At 38.6% G+C, this 13436-nt stretch overlaps 1 pseudogene; it reads left to right on the forward strand.

Moving 5' to 3' along the window:
• Positions 1-5130: 5130 nt before the first annotated feature.
• On the forward strand, positions 5131-6244 carry LOC150001762 (dnaJ homolog subfamily B member 11 pseudogene; annotated as a pseudogene).
• Positions 6245-13436: the final 7192 nt, after the last annotated feature.

Here is a 13436-nt window from a genome sequence, read left to right on the forward strand (position 1 = left end):
CATTTTGACTGTGACAGTCAGACAGTATACATGCTCATTCAATGCCATATACTACTCCCACTACTATTACAGTGAAGTCATCATTGTTCATGCATGTGCATTCCAGTCCACTCTCCTTGGCTGCCAAGTTATGTCAATGTTGTACAAACCATTCTCATTATATTAACAATGGCTGGTCTTTTTCTGGACAGACCTTGTATACTCTGCCTTCCCAACTCACTCAGCTTCTCAGGTCCTTTGTGCTTCTTCCCAATCATTTTCTCCAGCACACAAGAGGAAGAAACATTTGCTCAAAAAGGTAAGCCTCTGTGCTGATGTCTAATTCCTGCAATTTATAACCAGCCTGTCCAGGTAGGAAATGAAATGTCACATATCTGATTCTCGTTTAGTTTCGGGCTTTCTTGCCTTTTTTTCAGGTCCTGTTGTCTTTATTTTTATAGCAAAACTATAATGATGGTTCACTATTAAGCATCAAACATGGTATGAGTGGAAGACCATGGTCCACATAGGCATAATAAATGCTTTCAAACCTATCAAGAAAAAATGTCTGATTAATTCTTCTTAACCCCCTGAAAATCTTTGTACATAAGAGAAAAGTGCATTACCATTTCTTGGAATCTTCATGCTACTGGCTTTAACTTCAGTCTAGAATCTGAGGACACTGACTCCAAGGAGATACTAAGTGTATTCAGCTATTGCCACTCACTAGGAATGGGAGTGATTCTGGCTCAAACAAAGAGATTGCATTTCCTTAAATTACAATTATACAAACAACTAGAAATCTAATCGATGAGTAATGTGGTGAAGGCCCCAAGGGGCCACATAATCAGCATTCCCATTCAGGAGGTATGGCTGAATGTCACAGGTCACACTGCACAAGAATCTGGGGCTCTCTAGAAGAGATGGGATCACAGGATTTGGAAAAGATTGTTAAACAAACAAACACTCTTGAAAAAGAAAATGACAAATAACATGACCATTCTGGAGAGATTTAATCCTGAGATTGATGTCTGTCTTCATCCTGAGCCACCAAGTTTATGTTAAGGAGAAGAGTTAATCTAGGGAGTGGCATTTTTTTTTTAGTGTCTCTTAAATGTCTTTCATCCTCAAAGGAGATTCTTGTCCCCCCCATATTTTTAGAGAGAAGGGAAATATGAAAGTACTGAGGGTCTAAAAGACTTGAAATGTCATGGCTGCTTTAAGATACTCCAAACACAAGCCCATTCTAATAGAAGCTTTGTAAATAAATTTGGTCGGAGAGGACCTGTCACCATCTGAGAGTGAACAGCCACAGGAGCTCTGAGACTGGCCCAGACAAAGGCACCTGATGATTTGGTCTCAATAGCAACTTGGAGAAGAATGTGGTCTAGACTGAGAAACTTACTGGAGGCCACAGGGACTATTATAGGAAGGCAAGAATAGGGGTAGGGTTCCTTGTGAATGTCAACACTGATCTGTCTCTAGAGAGAAATCTTCTGTGTCATCTTTGTCCTTACAGTTTGTGCCTATTACCTGTATCTACCAAACTGAATTACTCTAGGGTTTTTCCATGTTTCTTTCTCTGACTAGGCTAAGGCTCTATGAGGAGTTGGACTGAGTCTTGAGTCCTACTAATTTTGCATCTCTACCCCTTATCAAAGAGACTAGAACTTTATAAATTTCAGTTGAATGAATAGTGGGTTCAAAAGGCAAAGGCTATTTTACCACTTTCACTAGTATTCAGACCCTTGACTGTCATTATCTGGCTGGTACAGTTTTGAGGCTTGTAAGGTCTCTGAGTATCATGCAACTATAACATCAATGTACTACCAATGAAGGAAAGATCAGGGTAAAAGATTAAATTAGAAACTCAGTTTCATAAATATTATGGTGACTTGGTTGAGAACCTGAGAGCTAAAGCTATAATTCCCTAATATTCAATTAAAAAATTACAACCACATTAGTGCTATGGACTAATGTTTTCATTCCTTCAACATTCTTATGTTTAAATCCTACCTCCCAAAAGTTATGGTATAAGGAAGTGGGTTTTTCAGGAGACAATTATGTTAGGAGGGTCATAAGACTGGCATCTTTATAAAAGAGGCTCTTGCCCCTTTCCATTATGGGAGGTTACAGTGAAAAGATGTCATCTATGAACCAGGTAGTGGGCTCTCACCAGACACCAAATCTGCTGGTGCCTTGATCCTGAACTTTCAGCCTCCATAACTGACAGAAATAAATTTCCATTGCTTATAAGCCACTCAATTTACAGGGTGGGGGAAAAGTCAGTTTACAGTTGTTCATATGGAAAATAATGCAATAATTAGTAAATAATAATACAAGAATAAACTCTGTGTTTCACTTGCTCACACTATAAGCCTACTTTTGCCCCACCCTATATAGTATTCTATTCTATTAGTCCAAACTGACTAAGACAACTACTCTAGTCATCAACCAATGAAGAAAATAATCTTTCTTGGGAGTGTCCTGTGTGATCAGAACATCTGAAGAGTTTTTATACAAAAAATCATAGTGTGTTAGATTGGTTACAAAAATGGCTTCAATTCTTCACCCCTACCTGTACCTGTATCTGTTGCTTTGTGACTCTGTGGTTCCTCTTATCAAGAAGTGGTGTTTAGGGACTTCTGGCCAAGATGGAGGCCTAGAAAGAAATGCTGCATCTCCCTCTACACTAAGAAGGAATACAACTACCTCAAAACTAGAGACAACCAGAAGTTCCAGAAAATCGATTGCATGGACATCAAACAAACTAAGAAATAAAGAAGAAATACTCATCCAGAAAGGTAGGAAGGGTGGAGTCGAGGTGGAGCGGACACGGTGTGGTGTGGCAACAGTGGCAGCAGTGGCAGGCCAGCAGAAAGCACAGTCACATGTTTTAAAAAGTTGGGAGGGACACCTGGGGAGAGCTCCCAGCACCAGACCAGACCATATGGCTCAGAGTCCCAGTGCCGGGGAAAATAAAGCCTCATTGTTTCTGACTGTGCAAACCAGTGGTGGGTAGGGCAGAAGAAGAAACTGCCAGACTCTCAGCATAGTCTAGTTGTTTAAAGGGCCCCCATAGTCCTAGAACATCCACAGACCCATCCACTCAGAATGACAGCCAGGGCAACAGCTAGAGAGGCGTCAGTCCATTGTGGAAGTGGGAGACTTCCTGGATAAGGGCGAGTGCTGAGCAAGAGACATTGTTCCCTCTCAGACCCCTCCCCAACTCCCAGCACCACAACTTGGTGAAACAGATTGCCCTGTACTAATGAATACCTAAGGCTCCGCCCCTTACAACATAACAGGTGTGACAGCTCTACATAAGACACAGAAGCAAACAAACACAAGCAACTGTTGAGATGAGGAGACAGAGAAGTATGGCCCAAAAGAGGCAACAGATCAAGCTTCCAGTGGGAGAACTAAGCAACAAGGAGATAGCCAACCTACAGATGCAAAGTTCAAAATGCTGGTGATAAAGATGCTCACAGGCTTGACAGATATGCTTAAGTATGGCAAACACATAAGGGAAGAAGTGAAGGCTATGCTAAATGAAATGAAGGAAAATTCACATAAAACCAATGGTGAAGGGAAGAAAACCAGGGTTCAAATCAATGATTTGGGATATAAGGAAGAAAATAACAGTCAACCACTACAGAATGAGGAAACAAGAATTGAAAAAAAAAAGGGTGAGGATAGGTTTAGGAACCTCTGGGACAACTTTAAAAGTGCCAAATTCCAAATCATAGGGGTGCCATAAGGATAAGAGGAACAGCAAGAAATTGAAATGTTAAGTAAAAAATAAGGAAGAAAAACTTTCCTAATTTGGCAAAGAAAATAGACACACAAGTCCAGGAAGCACAGAGAGTCCCAAACAAGCTAGATCCAAAGAGGGTCACACCAAGACACATCATAATTAAAATGCCAAAGGTTCAAGATAAAGAGAGAATCTTAAAAGCAGCAAGAGAGAATGAGTTCCTAAAAAGGGTTTCCTCTAAGACTCATCTTATTTCTCAAAAGAAATTTTGCAGGCAAGAAGGGACTGGCAAGAAGTATTCAATGTGATGAAAAGTAAGGACCTACACCCAAGATTACTCTATCCAGCAAAGCTATAATTTAGAATGGAATGGCAGATAAAGTGCTTTCTAGACAAAGTAAAGCTAAAGGAGTTCATCATCACCAAGCCATTATTATATGAAATGTTAAAGCATCTTATTTAAGAAAAAGATCAAAACTATGAACATTAAAATTACAACAAACTTACAACTATCAACAACCGAATTTAAAAAATAAAAATAAAATTCAACTAAACAAACCAAAATAGGAATACAATCATAGGTATGGGGATCATTTGGAGGATTATTACCTGGGAGGGGGAAGGGGGAGAAACAGGGAAATGGTGCAGGGATTAAGAAGCATAATTGGTTGTTACAAAATAGACAGGGGGAAGTTAAGAATAATATAGGAAAGGGTGAAGGCAAAGGACTTATATGCACAACCCATGAACATAAACTAAGGAGGGTGGGGTTGCTGGAGGGAAGGGGGGTACTCTGCAGAGGGGAGGAAAGGGGAAAAAATTGGGACTATTGTAACAACATAATCAATAAGATATACTAAAAAAAAAAAGAAGTGGAGTCTATTTTCCCCACTCCTTGAATGTGGGCTGGCCATGTGACTTACTTTGACACAGAATATGATGAGAGTGATGGTGTGCCAGCTCTGAGCTTATGTCTCTGGAGACCTTGCACATTTCCACTCTCTCTTGAAATGCTGCCACTACTATGTAAACAAACCCAGGCTAGCCTGCTGGATAATGAAAGACATGTGGCCTGGTCATTCATTGACTCGGCTGACAGCCAGCCAACTGCCAGATGTGTGAGGCATCCTAGCCCAGCAGCTCAAGAAATAGCTAATTGATATATATAAAATGTGTAAAAGATGTTTTTCACTCTGGTCAATAACTTGGCTAGTTACATTCTACCTTTAATCAGACTAGACCACCAAATTACTATCATATTTAGAAGGTCCAAAGGGTAAAATGATCAAGTCCTCATATTTTTCTTGACACACACCTTAAGGATAAGTTCAAAAGAACTGGAAGCAAAGACTGTTTCAGGCAGAGAACAGCTAGAACAAAGGCCTTAGGCAGGAATGAGTGTGGTGTATTCGAAAAAGAGAAAGGAACACAGTTTTGCTGGAATATGGGGAGATTTCTATAAGATCTTGGGGGTACCTCACAGTGCCTCTATAAAGGACATTAAAAAGGTCTACAGGAAACTAGCCCTGCAACTTCATCCTGACCGGAACCTGATGATCCACAAGCCCAGGAGAAATTCCAGGATCTGGGTGCTGCTTATGAGGTTCTGTCAGATAGTGAGAAACTAAAACAATATGATACTTACCGTGAAGAGGGATTAAAAGATGGTCGTCAGAGTTCCTATGGAGACATTTTTTCACATTTCTTTGGAGATTTTGGTTTCATGTTTGGAGGAAACCCTCATCAGCAAGACAGAAATATTCCAAAAGGAAGTGATATTATTGTAGATCTGGAAGTTACTTTGGAAGAAGTGTATGCAGGAAATTTTGTGGAAGTAGTTAGAAACAAACCTGTGACAAGGCAGGCTCCTGGCAAACGAAAATGCAACTGTCGGCAAGAGATGCAGACCATCCAGCTGGGCCCAGGGTGCTTCCAAATGACCCAGGAGGTGGTCTGCGATGAGTGCCCGAATGTGAAACTAGTGAATGAAGAACGAACACTGGAGGTAGAGATAGAGCCTGGAGTGAGAGATGGCATGGAGTACCCCTTTATTGGAGAAGGTGAGCCTCACGTGGATGGAGATCCAGGAGACTTACGGTTCCAAATCAAAGTTGTCAAGCACCTAATATTTGAAAGGAGAGGAGATTATTTATACACAAATGCGACAATCTCAGTAGTTGAGTCTCTGGTGGACTTTGATATGGATATTACTCACTTGGATGGCCACAAGGTACATATTTCCCGGGATAAGATCACCAAACCGGGAGCCAAGCTATGGAAGAAAGGGGAAGGGCTCCCTGGCTTTGACAACAACAACAAGGGCTCTTTGATAATCACTTTTGATATGGATTTTCCAAAAGAATAGTTAACAGAGGAAGCAAGAGAAGGCATCAAACAGCTGCTGAAACAGAGATCAGTGCAGAAGGTATACAATGGACTGCAAGGATATTAAGAGTGAATAAAGTTGGACTTTGCTTAAAATAAGTGAATCAGCAATATTTATTATCTGCAAGATTTTTTTTTTTGAGTTTTGTTTTTATTTTCAATATGCAGGTTTGGCTTAATTTTTTCTTCTAATGATTTCATGAAATGAATAAGAGGGCTTAGGAATTTGTCCATTCTTGTTCAGAAAAGAGTGACCAGCAAAAGGTTTAATAATTCCTCTCCCTTTGGAGATTTAATGTCTGCTGCTGCCACCTGAGTTTCAAGAATTAAAGCTACAAGAGGACTCTAGGAGTAAAAGAGACATACAATAAAAGGTTGGAGTTAATTGGTAGCTCTTTCATTCAAAATACCAACTGGAGAAGTCTGTTTTTAAATACATCTTGTTGTTAATTTTTCTTGGAAAAAAAAAAAAAAAGAAATGATCCAGGCTTACTGGCAATTGGAAGCAATTGATAACAGAAATGTTGATGTTATAGTTGCATGCTAATCAGCGACCTTACTAGCCTGAAATGCTTTATACAAATGAGAAAATATTCATGTTTGTAAGGCTCATTTACAAAAGCAACTTAATCTAGGTGCTGAGCTAATACCGGAGTATTAGAATGAAGTGTGTCACTCTTAAGAGTTATGATAATAAATGTTTATTTATTAGAATTAGGTTCAGCTGTGACAGAAAGCTCCAAATGACAATGGTTTAAACAGGATTGCAGTTTACTTATCTTACATAAACATCCATGATGGAAGATCAGAATTTGATGCTTTATGGAGCCAGGGGATAGGCTTCTTCTATCTGGGCGCACTGCCAAGGATAGCCTTGACTCCATGAACCAACATGGCAGCATGTGCATTCCAAGCAGCAAGACGAAGGAAGGGAAGGGCCCTACACCCAAGTCCCTCATAATTAAGCATGTACACACACAAACACACACATACAATATAGAAATTGCCAGCCTCTTATTAGCCTATTAGTCATCAGGCACACCTAGCTGCAAGAAAAACTCAGAAGGGGAATCTTTACTTGTGAAGCCATGTGTTCAGTTAAATTTGGATTATTATGGAACTGGAAGTCAATTAACAGTCTCTGCTGCAGAATGCTTACTAGCATCATATTATAAATTTCTACTATATTCACTAACGACTCTCAGATGAGTTGGGTTCCCAATTATGTTTATACCTCAGTTGTTTATAAACCAGAAAGTAATTCCTCACAGAACAAATGTTACTTTTTATGATTATGTTCCTGACCAATAAATGAAGCTATTTTAGCCTATACTGTCTTCATCTGTACTTAATAACCCCTTATTCTATCATTTCAAGGGAAAAATACATTCCTAATGCCCACAGATTATTTATTTAAGAAACAAGAAGAAATCTCTTGAAACTGTAAAGGCTCAAGGGAAAGGGAATCTTTTGGGTCAGGAGGGTGCCCTGCATTTGCCTCAGAGAATACAAATTTTCCTTTCTAGAGTGTTAGTGATACACTAAGGTTCTGACATGGAAGAGAGGGACCAGTGGGGAGTAACCCACCCAGTCTCATTTTAACCTATTCATCCTTTATTTTGGGGGAACAAACTGTGTTCTTAGGGTCCACGTGGCCCTGGACATACTTACAAAACACAAGAAGATTGGTGCAGTGTTGAGCTATCCCAGATCCCAAAGCAGTCCTTTGCCTTCACTCTTCCCCAGTTTCAGATTTTACCAAATGCAACTGCAAAGACATTCACCCCAAGAAGGTCAGTCTTTCACCAGTTCAAAACTGGCTTCTTCTAAAAAATTCCTGACTGTGTGTATATGATAAACACATTCACACTTCCAAAGACAGAAACCAAGAAACAAAGAACAGAGCAAAAGAAAGACAGGAAGAGTAAATTTCAAAAATTCATAGCAGTTGAATTATGTCATTTTATAGACAATGTAAATTGTGGAGAACATAGACCATGGGGGATTTCCAGCACACAGTTCTCTGGAATGATTTAATTTGGCAGTTTATGTTGTTTTCTGCCCCCATCAAGTAGTTCACTATTGCTGACAGATGTCTTTGCTGATTATTGCTGGGAGCCTTGCTACTTTGAAAGCTTTTGATTAATGCTTCCATCTTTCCAGCCTTAACCTTGTCATTCAGCTGCATGGAAAAGTTGATTAACAAGCCTTCTTTATATTTTCAAACCCTCTGAAAAATCCTTATTAGGCTATATAGACCCAACAGGGAAGAGAAATCAAGGTTTTCAGAGACGAGTTTTAAATGAGCTTAATTTCTTTTTCAGTCAAGTCTTCAGAAATTTGTTTTGCCAACTGGTCAAATGACATATGGTCAAAGGTTGATAACATAGCCTCCTTTTAACTTACTTTCCAGCATGTAAGGGTTGGGTAGCCTTTTTTTAAAGCATATTTTATGATAATGCTATTATAATTGTACCAACATTCCCTCTTTCCCCTCCTCTGTCAGGCATCCCCCTTCCCTCCAGCAATACCCTCCCCCACCTTAGTTCATGTCCATGGGTCATGCATATATGTTCTTTGGCTTCTCCATTTCCTATACTATTCTTAACACCCCCTGTGTATTTTGCACCTACCAATTATGCTTATTAATCCCTGTACCTTTTCCCCCATTCTCCCCCTTCCTCATCCCCAATGATAACCTTCTAAATAATCTCTATCTATGATTCTGTTCCTGTTCTAGTTGTTCACTTAGTTTTTGTTTTTTAGATTCAGCTTTCAATAGTTGTGAGATTGTTGTCATTTTAATGTTCATAGTTTTTATTTCCTTTTTTCATAAATAAGTCCCTTTAAAATTTCATATAATAATGGTTGGTGATGATGAATTCCTTCAGCTTTCCCTTGTCTGGGAAGCACTTCATCTGCCCTTCAATCTTAAATGATAGCTTTTCTAGATAGAGCAATCTAGTTTGTAGGTCCTTGCTTTTCATCACTTTGAATACTCCTTGCCAGTTCCTTCTAGCCTGCAAAGTTTCTTTTGAGAAATCAGCTGACAGTCTTATGGGAACTCCTTTGTAGGTAACTATCTGCTTTTCTCTTGCTGCTTTTAAGGTTCTCTCTTTATTTTTAACATTTAACATTTAAATGATGATGTGTCTTGGTGTGGTCCTCTTTTGGCCCAACTTGTTTAGGACTCTGTGCTTCCTGGACTTGTATGTGTATTTCCTTCATCAAATTAGGGATGTTTTCTGTCATTATTTTTTCAAATAAGTTTTTAAATTCTTGTTCTTCTTCTTTTTCTGGTATCCTCATGATTCAGATGTTGACACTTTTGGAGATGTCCTAGAGTCTTCTTATTGTCTCCTCATTTCTTGTTTCCCCATTTTATTCCGGTTAAATATTTATTTCTTCCTTGTGTTCCAAATCATTCATATGAACCATGGCTTCCTTCCCATCACTGTTGGTTCCCTGTGGATTTTTCTTTTTACTTTTTAAATTTATTTATTGTTTTTTTCTATTAAAGTTGTCCCACTTTTTTCCCTATTGATCACCCCCACCCCACTCATCCATCTCCCACTGTCCATCTGCACACCGTTACCCTGTTGTGCATATTCATGGGCCATTTATACTAGTTCCTTGACTAGACCCTTTTCCTTCTTTCTTCACTTCTCCCCTCCCACCTCTCCCCTGGTCACTGTAGTCTGCTCCTTGTTTACTTGCCTCTAGTTCTATTTTGTTCATTTGTCTGTGTTGTTCATTAGTGTCCTGTGTTAGGTGATATCATATGGTATTTGTCTTTTACTGCCTGGCTTATTTTGCTAAGAATAATACTCTCAAGTTCCATCCATGTTGTTGCAAATGACAGAAGTTCCTTCTTTATTAATGCTGCATAGTATTCCATTGTGTAAATGTACCACAGTTTTTTAATCCACTCATCTACAAATGGGCACTTACTCTGTTTCCTGCACTTGACTATTGTGAATAGTGCTACTATGAACATAGGGATGCATAGGTTCTTTTGAATTGGAGTTTCAGGATTCTTCAGGAACAATCCTAGCAATAGAATTGCTGGATCAAGAGGCAGCTCCATTTTTAGTTTTTGAAAACATTCCATACTGTTTACTATACTGGCTGCACCAGTCTGCATTCCCACTAACAGTGCACTAGGGTTCCCTTTTCTCCACATTCTCACCAGCACTTGTTGTTTGTTGAATTGTTGATGATGGCCATTCTGACTGGTGTGAGGTGGTATCTCATTGTGGTTCTTATTTGCATCTCTCTGATGGCTACTGATGCTGAGCATTCTTTCATATGCTTATGGACCCTCTGAACGTCCTCTTTAGATAAGGGTTTGTTCAGGTCCTTTGCCCATTTTTAATTGGATTGTCTGTCTTCTTGGTGTTGAGTCTTATAAGTTCTGTTTATATTTTGGAGGTCAAACTCTTGTCTGAGGTTTCATTAGCAAATTTGTTTTCCCATACTATTGGTTCCATTTTCACCTTGCTGATGTTTCCTTTTGCTGAACAGGAACTCTTTACTTTGATGTAGTCCCATTTGCTTATTATTTTCTTTAGTTCCTTTGCTCTAAGAGATATATTGGTGAAAATATTGATATATGGGATATATGGGATTTTCCGGCCTATGTTTTCCTGTATGACTTCTATGGAGTCACGGCTTACATTTAAGTCTTTGATCCATCTTGAGTTTATTCTGGTGTATGGTGTAAGTTGATGGCCTAGTTTCTTTTTTTTTTTGATGTCCCTGTCCAGTTCTCCCAGCATCATTAATTGAAGAGGCTATTTTCTTTCCATTTTATTCTTCTTCCCCCATTATCAAATATTAGTTGTCCATGTAGACCTGGGTTTATTTCTGGGCTCTCTATTCTGTTCCATTGATCTATATGTCTGTTCTGATGCCAGTACTAGACTGTTTTGATTACAGTAGCCTTGTAGTATAGTTTGATATACTAGTTCCTTGACTAGACCCTGTATTGTGATTCCTCCTACTGTGTTCTTCTTCCACAAGATTGCTGTGGCTGGTCAGAGTCTCTTTGGTTCCATATAAATTTTTGAAGTATTGTTTTAGGTCTGTAAAATATACCATTAGTATTTTAATAGGGATTGCATTAAATCTATAAATTTATTTGGATGTATGGACATTTTAATGATGTTGATCCTTCCCGTCATGAACACGGTATATGCTTCCATTTATTTGTATGTTCCTTAATTTATTTATTCAGTGTAATGTAGTTTTCCAAGTACAGGTCTTTTACCTCCTTGCTTAGGTTTATTCCTAAGTAGTTTATTTTTATTGTTGCTATAGTAAATGGTGTTTTTTTCTAGTTTTGATTTCTGATAATTTGTTGTTGGTGACAGAAATGTCTTCGATTTCTGAATATTAACTTTGTGCCCTGCCAGTTTGCCAGAAAACTTATTAGGTAGAGTAGTTTTTTATTGGAGTCTGTATGGTTTTCTATGTACACTATTATGTCATTTGCAAATGATGACAGTTTTACTTCCTCTTTTCCAATTTGGATGCCTTCTTTTTTTAATTTTTAATTTATTGTCTTTCTGATACAATTGTCCCACTTTATCCCTCATTGCTACCCCCACCTACACCACCCCTTCTTCCACCGTCCATCCTGACCCCATTGTCCATATTCATGGGTTATTTATATTAGTTCCTTTGCTAAACCCTTTCCCTACTTAGCCCCTTCCCATCCTCTCCCCTCCCCCTGATAACTGTTACTCTGTTTCTTGTTCAATTTTATTCATTTATTTGTGTTGTTCATTAGTTTCCTGTATTAAGTGATAGTAAGGTATTTTTCTCTCATTACCTGACTTATTTCGCTAAGCATAATTCTCTCTAGTTTCATCCATGTTGTCACAAATGGCAGGAATTCCTCCTTTCTCTCTGCTGCATAGTATTCCATTGTGTAAATGTACCACAGTTTTTAATCCACTCATCTACAGACGGGCACTTAGAGTGTTTCCAGCACTTGGCTATTGTAAACAGCGTTACTATGTACATAGGGGTGCATAAGTTCTTTTGAATTGGGGTTTCAGGATTCTTTGGGTGTAATCCTAGTAGTGGAATCGCTGGTTCAAAAGGCAGTTCCATTTTTAGTTTTTAGAGGAAATTCCATATTGTTTTCCATTGATGCTGCACCAGTCTGCATTTCCACCAACAGTGCACTAGGGTTCCCATTTCTCCACATCCTTGCCAGCATTTGTTGTTTGTTCATTTGCTGATGATGGCCATTCTGACTGGCATAAAGTGGTATCTCATTGTAGTTTTTATTTGCATCTCTCTGATGGCTAGTGATGTTGAAAATTTTTTCATATGCCTCTGGACCCTCTGTATATCCTCCTTGGAGAAGTGTTTCTTCAGGTCCTTTACCCATTTTTTAATTGGGCTGTCTGTCTTCTTTGTGTTGACCTGTGTAAATTCTTTATATATTTTGGAGATCAAACCCTTGTCTGATGTATCATTGGTAAATATGTTTTTCCATATGGTTGGTTCCCTTTTCATCTTGCTGATGTTTTCTTTTGTTGAACAGAAAGTCTTTAGTTTGATGTAGTCCCATTTGTTTATTTTTTTCCTTTATTTCCCTTGCTTTAGGAGATGTATCAGTGAAAATATTGTTATGTGGGATATCTGAAATTTTCCTCCCTGTTTTCCTCTATGATTTTTATGGTGTCACATCTTACATTTAGGTCTTTGATCCATCTTGAGTTTATTCTGTTGTGTGGCATAAGTTGGTGGTCTAGTTTCATATTTTTGCACGTCCCTGTCCAGTTCTCTCAGCACCATTTTTTGAAGAGGCTCTTCTCATTCCATTTTATGTTGCTTCCCCCTTTGTCAAATATTAGTTGACCATAGAGGCCTGGGTTTATTTCTGGGCTCTCTATTCTGTTCCATTGATCTATATGTCTGTTCTTATGCCAGTACCAGGCTGTTATGATTAGAGTGGCCTTGTACTATAGTTTGATATCAGATATTGTGAGTCTCCCTATTGCGTTCTCCTGTCTCAAGATTGCTGTGGCTATTCAGGGTCCTTTTTTGGTTCCATTTAAATTTTTGAGGTAATTGTTATAGGTCTGTTAAATATGTTGCTGGATTTTATAGGGATTTCATTGAATCTATAAGTTGCTTTGGGTAGTATGGACATTTTAATAATGTTGATTCTTCCCATTCATGAACATGGTATATGCTTCCATTTATTTGTATCTTCCTTAATTTCTTTCTTCAGGGTTATGTAGTTTTCTGAGTACAGGTCTTTTACTTCTTTGGTTAAATTTATTCCTAGGTACTTTAT

The sequence above is a fragment of the Furipterus horrens genome, unplaced genomic scaffold, assembly GCF_987537825.1.
Source record: "Furipterus horrens unplaced genomic scaffold, mFurHor1.1.pri manual_scaffold_9, whole genome shotgun sequence".
Taxonomy (NCBI): domain Eukaryota; kingdom Metazoa; phylum Chordata; class Mammalia; order Chiroptera; family Furipteridae; genus Furipterus; species Furipterus horrens.